The 8318-nt window shown below is 39.9% G+C and overlaps 1 pseudogene; it reads left to right on the top strand.

Moving 5' to 3' along the window:
* The first annotated feature begins 6178 nt into the window (after positions 1-6178).
* LOC121171808 lies at positions 6179-6940 on the top strand (annotated as a pseudogene).
* Positions 6941-8318: the final 1378 nt, after the last annotated feature.

Raw genomic sequence — 8318 nt, 5'->3', positions numbered from 1 at the left:
TGGAACCCATGGCCTTGTGGCTGAACAGAGTTGGTTACTTCATGTCTCAAGCCTAAGGTCAGACACTGTGATGCATTTATCCAAGGAAGACACAACACTTGCTTGTTTTGTTCATGTCTTGCTTTTAATATTAATAATAATAATAATTCATCCGTGTACACTGGAAATGAATTGCAGTGTGTGTAATTTCTTGTAGGTCAGCAAACTTTCTTTCTGATTTCTCCTTTTTCCACCTTTATGGTTCCAGCAATAAAAGGGGCTCAAAAATGTCATGGAGAAATAGATGTTCATGTGGTAATAGTCTATGTGCTAAAACTATAAATCCATGTTTATTTTTATGGTGCCTATACTACTTTTTGCAATTAATTACTTTTTAAAATCTTATTTTATTGAACATGTAAATTTTTCTTTTTGTGAACTGGCCTTTTACAATATGGATAATGATCTCCAGTTCACCAAATTTATTATAAAACGAGTAGATTTCATCCATTGGATGTCTGCTGGTATCCCTTTGCATATGTATGCCACATGCAGTGTTGATGGGAATCTTAACTAGCATAAGTCTTACACATGCTCTTTAGCTGCATGAGGTCAAGTGTGCATAATTGAATATTTCACGTATCCCCTGATACAATTTCTTATCATATGACATCATATGATACTATTTAATATAATCTCTCCTATCTTACTGGTTTATTTTTTAAAAACATGCAATTAGGCGTCATTATTTTTTTTTTTAAAGATTTATTTTTATTATTTTTTCATTGGAAAGGCGGATATACAGAGAGGAGAGACAGAGAGGAAGATCTTCCATCCGATGATTCACTCCCCAAGTGAGCGCAACGGGCCGATACTATGCCGGTCCGAAGCCAGGAGCCTCTTCTGGGTCTCCCACGCGGGTGCAGGTTCCCAAAGCTTTTTGGGCCGTCCTCGACTGCTTTCCCAGGCCACAAGCAGGGAGCTGGAAGGGAAGCGGGGCTGCCGGGACTAGAACCGGCGCCCATATGGGATCCCGGGCATGCAAGGCGAGGACTTAACCACTTGCGCCACCGCGCCGGGCCCTAGGCGTCATTATTGTAACAGCTTTAGATTTTCTATTCCAGCCACATCAAAAAGTCACATGTTCATGCTTTTCCTTATATGTCACAGATAATATAGAATACACACAAATAAACCACGATATATAGGAATGGAACTGGTATCTTGTGACTTGATTATTTTAGTATCCCTTGCCAATATGCCTGTACTGCAGCACTTTTTTTCTGTTTTTTTTGTTTGTTTGTTTTTCTAATCATTAAGATTGTGATTTAAAACTTCAAATTAAATAAAAAATGAAGGAAGTGGAAAGCATGCAGGGAAGATGTCTTATTTCCTAGAATTTTATTTATGAAATACCTGCTGGACATTAGGGACCTACCTTGTGCAGAACAACAAAAACACAGCACCTGAGAAGAATGAGAACATTTGTATATATCTATGTCTCCATGAACAGAAGATGTGTTGAAAAGACTTCAATCATTGGCTTGTAATAACACATTATTTTTTATTGCAAAATATAAAGTAAAAATGGCACAGGTGCCAGGATTTTACTCTTATAAGAATCTTGTTCAGCTTTTTTAGTTGTATTTGCCTTTGCTTGGATGATGATAGTTATAGGCTCACATGCATTGTATAAAATATTTCAGGGGATGCATGCAATCTTGACTCACTTGCCTACAGAGTAACATCTCACACACTTATATCATCACTCCTGGAAAGCATCACCAAGAACAGTCAAGCCTACAAAATAGATGTGTCAGAGAAAGAACCCAAATATAGTTTTTTTATAGAGAAAAGCAAAGCCCTTAATTCCCAGTCATTCCTAGCAACACTCATCGGTTCATCATTTCTACGCTGATATCCCTTCAAAGTGTTAGAAATAGGATAAGCATATCTATACAAAAAATGGTGCACTTGGTAGCTGTGAACCCTGTTGTTGAGAGAATGAGGCAGTGATTTCTCACATAGGATGCCATGTATTCAAATGTGTGATTTCTCACATGGGATGCCATGTATGCAATTTTAGAGCAGGATGCAACTCTGATCTTTGTCCAGCATTCCTATGTGCATGCTACTACCAAACAGCACAGACTATGGTACCAGAGTGTAGTGTGTGAGTGGTCAGTTGGTTTCCTTCCAGTCTAGGATCTTGCTCCTGGAACCCAGGATGCCATCTGTATTCTCAGACATACTGACAAAATTGAGACTCTGTTACTCCAAAACTCTCATCCCTGTGTCATCGCCCAAGAAGGTCCCATGTAAATAAATTGCTTACAATGGATAAAAATCAAGAAAAGGGCAGCAATGAAGGAAGAATAATTTTCCATTCTAGATAGTTTGTGTGTGACAGTATTCTGCTCCCTGTGTCCAAGTACTTTGTGCTGAAAGTGTCTTGTGGTCCAGGTATACGGGTCTGGGATTGAGTGAATGGTTGATGGATGTGAATTTTCCTTAAATTTTCTTCACGCTCCTGCTTGAAAAGTCCCAGTGGGAACTTTGACCTTGCCTGCCCCAGAGGTGACATTCTGTCCTTTCTGAATTTGGCATAGCCACTGCAGGTGAGGAATGGAGAAGCCGAAGGAACCACATGAACACCATCTATTCAATTGACCATTCAGGTTCAGGGAACTTTGCAATAACATGAACTTATACAGAACTTGAATGCTCATCCAGTCGTGCGTTGGGATCTCACATGTTCTTGCTCCTATGTGCGTGTTTTCCAATGTTTATGATTCCCTAGAAGGCAGCCTCCATTGCATGACTAATAATAAATCAGTAGGAATTAATTACAGTAATGTATTTCTTACCAATCTTATCTTTTAAAATAGGAACCAATGCCACAATAAAATTCCCCAGACTGCTATGTCCCTGTTCTGTTCTGTTTGCCTTGGTTATCAAATATGCTATCTTTGGTACAGAAAGAGACATCTCACAATAATCGTTTAAATGATATCTTGTGAGAGCGTGGAATGGTGCAACGGAGACTCATGCTGAAGAGCAGGCTCCATTGCTTCTCAAGTCAGCTGTATGTCTTTCGTCATGTTTCTTAAGTTTATTTGAGGTTCTGTGTGTGACTTTGGTGACTGACTTGCAGAATTTATTTCCTGAGATTTAGTCTCTTCCTCCAACCTGCATTAGACCTGTGACATTTGCATGATGTGCCTCTGCCACGCTCAGTGCTGGCACCACGTCCTGGATGCTCTAAGATTGAGCTAACTTAACTGATATAGTTGAAGTTTGGATAGAGGGGGCAAAGTGACCAACAGTTAGGGAGTTACAGACAGAGAGGGTGTACTATCTTATGCTAATTTACTACCCAAAAGGCCTCAGTGGCTGAAGGTTGAACGTAGGACCACAAATTCCACCTGTGTTTGGCACTTGGGGTACGATGGACTCAAGATCTTGGATCAAAATCTGCCTGCCACCAATGTGCTCTGGCGGGAGTTAGATGGAGGCAAAGCAGCTAGGACCTGAAACAGGTCTCTTGTGGGGATGGAAATGTCACAGTGCAAGCCACTAAAAACTATTATCAAATTTCACTTTTACATAAACTTACTGGTGTGTCGTGTGAGTGTGTATGTGTGTGTGTGTGTGTGTGTGATATGTAGTCTGTATGACTACAGGTATAAGAGCAGAATCCTATCGGAGTATAGAGTGTACTTACTTTATTTTTTCATCTGAATAAGCATGGAGTTTCCACTTGACAAAAATAGGCCATATATCATGAACCTTGTTATATCTTTTTGAGTCTACTCCCAATATTACTCCAAAAATGCAGACTTACTAATTATAGGGAATGTGAGATTTTCCTTTTTTTTTCTGATACAGGAAATAAATTATTTGCCTCCAAAAATATATAGGAACTAGTTTTATGTAAGTGTGACTTTCAGTTTTTACTAAATTTCATAAATTAACAAGAAAAATAATTAGATGAATCACAGTATCTCAGGAATAAAACAAGAGTTAAATCTGAAGATGTTCTTTCTATGTCTAGATTTTTATGTATTCAGCATTAACTATAACATAGTAGGGGAAATACGTGATAATTTTCTTTGGGAACTGGCTTTTATTATTGAGCTATAATTTTTAAAGATAGAAATCAAATGGCAGGTATTTGTGTTTGTCACAGAGCAGAAAAAGAGAGAGAGAATTCACCTGAATCCATCATGGTCTCTTGGGAAATACCTGCAAGAATACAGCTTTCTGTCATGGCCAGAGTCCCTTGATTCCAGCAGGTGCTTAGAGGTCAGGGAGCTGCCCAAAGAGCAGGTGCCAGGAACTGTAAGTAGTTCCTCTGCTGTGGTCCCACAGACGGGTAAACCTCAGGCTAGAAGCAGCCTGCTTGTTGCTTTTGGGATCCTGAGTCTGGCTCAGGGAACAATGCTTCCCTCCTTCCTTCTGCTGTGCCTGGGTGAGAACTTCACTCTGCAGCATTCACTATCCACTTACCAGGGAGAAATTTGGGAATCTAAAAGGTCATCTTCCACCTGAAGGTGCCATGCCAGTGAGCCTAGCAGACAGCACACCAGGGGTCTCAGGCTGTGGATACACAGAGCCCTGCTGGAGTCAGCCAGGAGTTTTGCTTTCTATTCTAATGCACCATATAGGCGTGGGGTTGTTGAGTGCTTTGCTTACCTAATGAATGCATTTATTAATAATTGTCAAAGGGGAGAGACAATGTTGGATCTCATAGGGTAATGGATATTGCTGATGAAGAAATGAGGGTAAGAAAATATTATCTATAATTTAAAAATGAGAGGCATTAGTGGTTAACAGTTTTCTAGTTCAAGTGTGTATGGTTATTCACCACTCAAAACTCATTACAGGAGGGAAGACCACAACTTGTGGCCCTGGAAAAGCCTCTGTAGATTGAGTCACCAGTGTGCCCATTCAGGCAGTAAAGAGTTTGTGTAACTGACTGTTCCCTTACTAACAGGAAAGGGTCAGGAGAGCGGAAACACTTGTGTGGAAATCCTGAGAGTAGCAGCTGCAGGAACACACACATCTAACAGTTTTGTCTCTGCTCTCACTCTGTGCTCTCCCATGACTCAGTGTTATCTTAATGATGCAGTAGGGAGAGCTCTGTCAGACACCTGCTTGACATTTATTACATCACCTGTGAGTTGGAGACACTCTAGGTTTCCCAGTCACTCTCATTTTCTCCTTTCATATCAGTGCTTTCATAGTGTGCTCTTACAACACAGAGTTTTATTCCTGTCTTTGTTTTCTTCTTACATATAAAGATTGGCCATTGATGATAGCTTGTATTCTGCCATGGAGTCCTTTCATTTGTCCTTGAGTATGCTTCAGTACAATAAAAAAAAGTGTATTTAGAAGTAGGTGTTTATGCTGAAAATGTCTGGCGCAAAAATATGTCTTGATCCATATTATGAGGGGGTCATCAAAATTTAGAGAAACATATTGATTAATGTATGCACATAAATAAATTAATCTCTTAACTGCATTTCCAAATCAATTGTTATTAAATTTACAAAAATTGGGTTCTACAAAATGAGACTAATCACTCATATATATATAATCAAAGACATGTCACTTCTGCCTTCACTTGCATGGTTTGACTGAAGTTCATTTTATCTTTCATAACCAGAATTGAATCCCATTATTTATTACGTTATGTGGAAGCACATATACAGAGTATCTCCCCTAGCTTTCTGATTCACCCATGTAATTGGAAAATCAATGCTGAGTGTATAATGAGTAATAAAATATATGTACCAAATGCTCAAAAATGTCTCAGTCAATGTGAGAAACATTACATGCCTTAGGCAGGATGAAGGTGGGACTCAATACTTAGTGATCCTGCTAGGAAAATGAAATGGGACTGGAGCCGTCTCCAGACGTGGAAGTTAGATTCAGAATGAAAAATTTCATTTTGTATATACTCTGTTGGTTAAGTCTATTGTGAATGAATATGATTCTAGTTAAACTACTTCATCCTTATAGTGAAACGCACTACATGAAAATGGGAAACCAAACTCAGCTTGCAGAACGTTTCCTCCTGGGATTCTCGGAAAACCCAACCCTACAGCCTCTCATCTTTGGGCTGTTCCTCTCCATGTACCTGTTCACTCTAAGCAGGAACCTGATCATCTTCCTGGCCATCCTCTCAGACCCACACATGCATACCCCCATGTACTTCTTCCTTGCCAACCTGTCCCTGGTAGAAGTCTGCTTCACCTCTTCCAGCATCCCCAAGATGTTGGTGAACATCCAGATGCAGAACAGATCCATCGGCTATGCAGGCTGCATCACACAGATGTTCTTCTTTATAATATTTGGAGGTCTGGATGACTTTCTTCTGACCGTGATGGCCTATTACCGGTTTGTGGCCATCTGACACCCCCTGAACTACAAAGTCATCCTGAAGTCCCAACACTGTGAGCAGCTGGTTCTGTTGTGCTGGACCATTGGTGTCCTGAATGCCCTTATGCAGAGCTTACTGTTGCTGAGGCTGAGCTTCTGTACGCATGTAGAAATCCCCCACTTTTTCTGTGATTTGAATTAGGTGATCCACAGGGCCTGTTCTGACACCTTTCTCAATGACCTCATGATGGATTTTGAAGCTGCGCTGCTGTTAGTTTTTCCCCTATCTTGGGTCCTGTACTCCTACTCCAAGATTGCCTCGTACATCCATGCCATCTCATCAGTGCAGGGCAAGTGTAAAGCATTTTCCACCTGTGCCTCTCACCTCTTGGCCATCTCCCTGTTTTATTGAACAGGCTTAGGTGTGTACCTTAGTGCCAGCACTGCCCCAGGTTCACCCTCAACTTCAACAGCCTCGGTAATGTACACAGTGGTCACTCCCATGCTGAAACCATTTATCTACAGCCTGAGGAATACTGATGTGAAGAAGGCTCTGAAAAAACCTTTCATGTCTTAAATGCTAGTGGAACCCAATGGTTTGGGGGCTGAGCAGTGTCGTTGACTTCAAGTCTCATACTTCAGGGTCAGATATTGTGTCATTTGGAAAAGCATTAATCAGGCTTGATTAGTCTGCTCACTGCTTTGGATTTCTTTTTAATGATTAATTCATCTGTGTACTGTGCAAATGAATGATCCATTGCATTGTTCTGTGAGTTATCTCTGCTAGGACACAAAATCTTTCTGATTTTTTTTTCTTTTTCCCACATTTATTATCAACATTGCTCCAGACCCAAAATTTTTATGTAGAAATGGAAGTGAATGAGGAGGTAGTTTATATGCTAAACAACTTTTAATTCCATGTGTTTTGTTTGCAGTTTTTTACTGATTTTTTTGATCCATGCATATAATTGTTTTGTACTCTCTTATCTACCACATAAATTTGTCCCCATAAGAATTGGTTTATTGCAATCTGCATAATGTTCTCTAGCTGCACCAAAATTATTGCAACAAAATATGATTTCATGCTTTAATGGTTGGTTGGTATTTCATTGTATATGTATAACAGATTCCTCTTGATATAAATTTAATTAGCATAGTGATTACACTTGCTTATTGAATTGCTTGAGTTTACTTGGTCAGAACTTACATTTCCACGTATCTCATAACAAAATTCCTTGTCAAATAACATCATATGACACTATTCACTGTTCTTCTTAGCCTGCTGGTTTATTTTCTAAATCGCATACATTAACGAATCATTCTAGTAAAATATTTGGATGTCCTAATCCAGCAAGATCAAAGGGAAATATTTTTGATCCCTTTTTGTATGTGATATTAATACAGAAAGAATACACACACACACACAAGCACAATGTGTAAGAATGAAACTGTGACCAGTCCACAAACTCATTTGACATATGCTGGCAGACGCAGGGAGGTCCACAGTAGTTTTTTGGATGTTGTTTTTACTGGGTTGCAGCTCCCACTGTGGTATAAAAGCGCTCAGCTTGTGTTGGGCAACACCAGGTTGGTTCACAGTTCCCATTGGTTTCCTGAGGATGGAGAGCAGAACAAATTGATCAACTGTTCCAGTGCAACTTGACAGCAAATTTCTGGAGAAAGCCAACTCAGAGGCAGAGTGTGATAGCCAATCGAGCTCAGAAAGATTTCCTTATCCTTGGAGTGGTAATGCAAACATCATCTCAGAAGTATCAAAAACAAATGAACAGAACCCTCAGATAATGCTCAAGGGGGACCCTAGGATGACATTGGGTGGCAGTTCCCGCATCCTGGGGTAATGTGGTAGTTGGAAGGCTGGATGAGGCTTCTCCTATTGTATCCTCCTCTGCTCCATATACAGAAAGAAGAAAAAGAAAACGTATAAACAAGGGTCT

Source organism: Ochotona curzoniae, unplaced genomic scaffold (genome assembly GCF_017591425.1).
Source record: "Ochotona curzoniae isolate NIBS_2020 unplaced genomic scaffold, NIBS_Ocur_1.0 scaffold_274, whole genome shotgun sequence".
Classification (NCBI taxonomy): domain Eukaryota; kingdom Metazoa; phylum Chordata; class Mammalia; order Lagomorpha; family Ochotonidae; genus Ochotona; species Ochotona curzoniae.
This window is presented reverse-complemented; position numbering and strand designations above follow the sequence as displayed.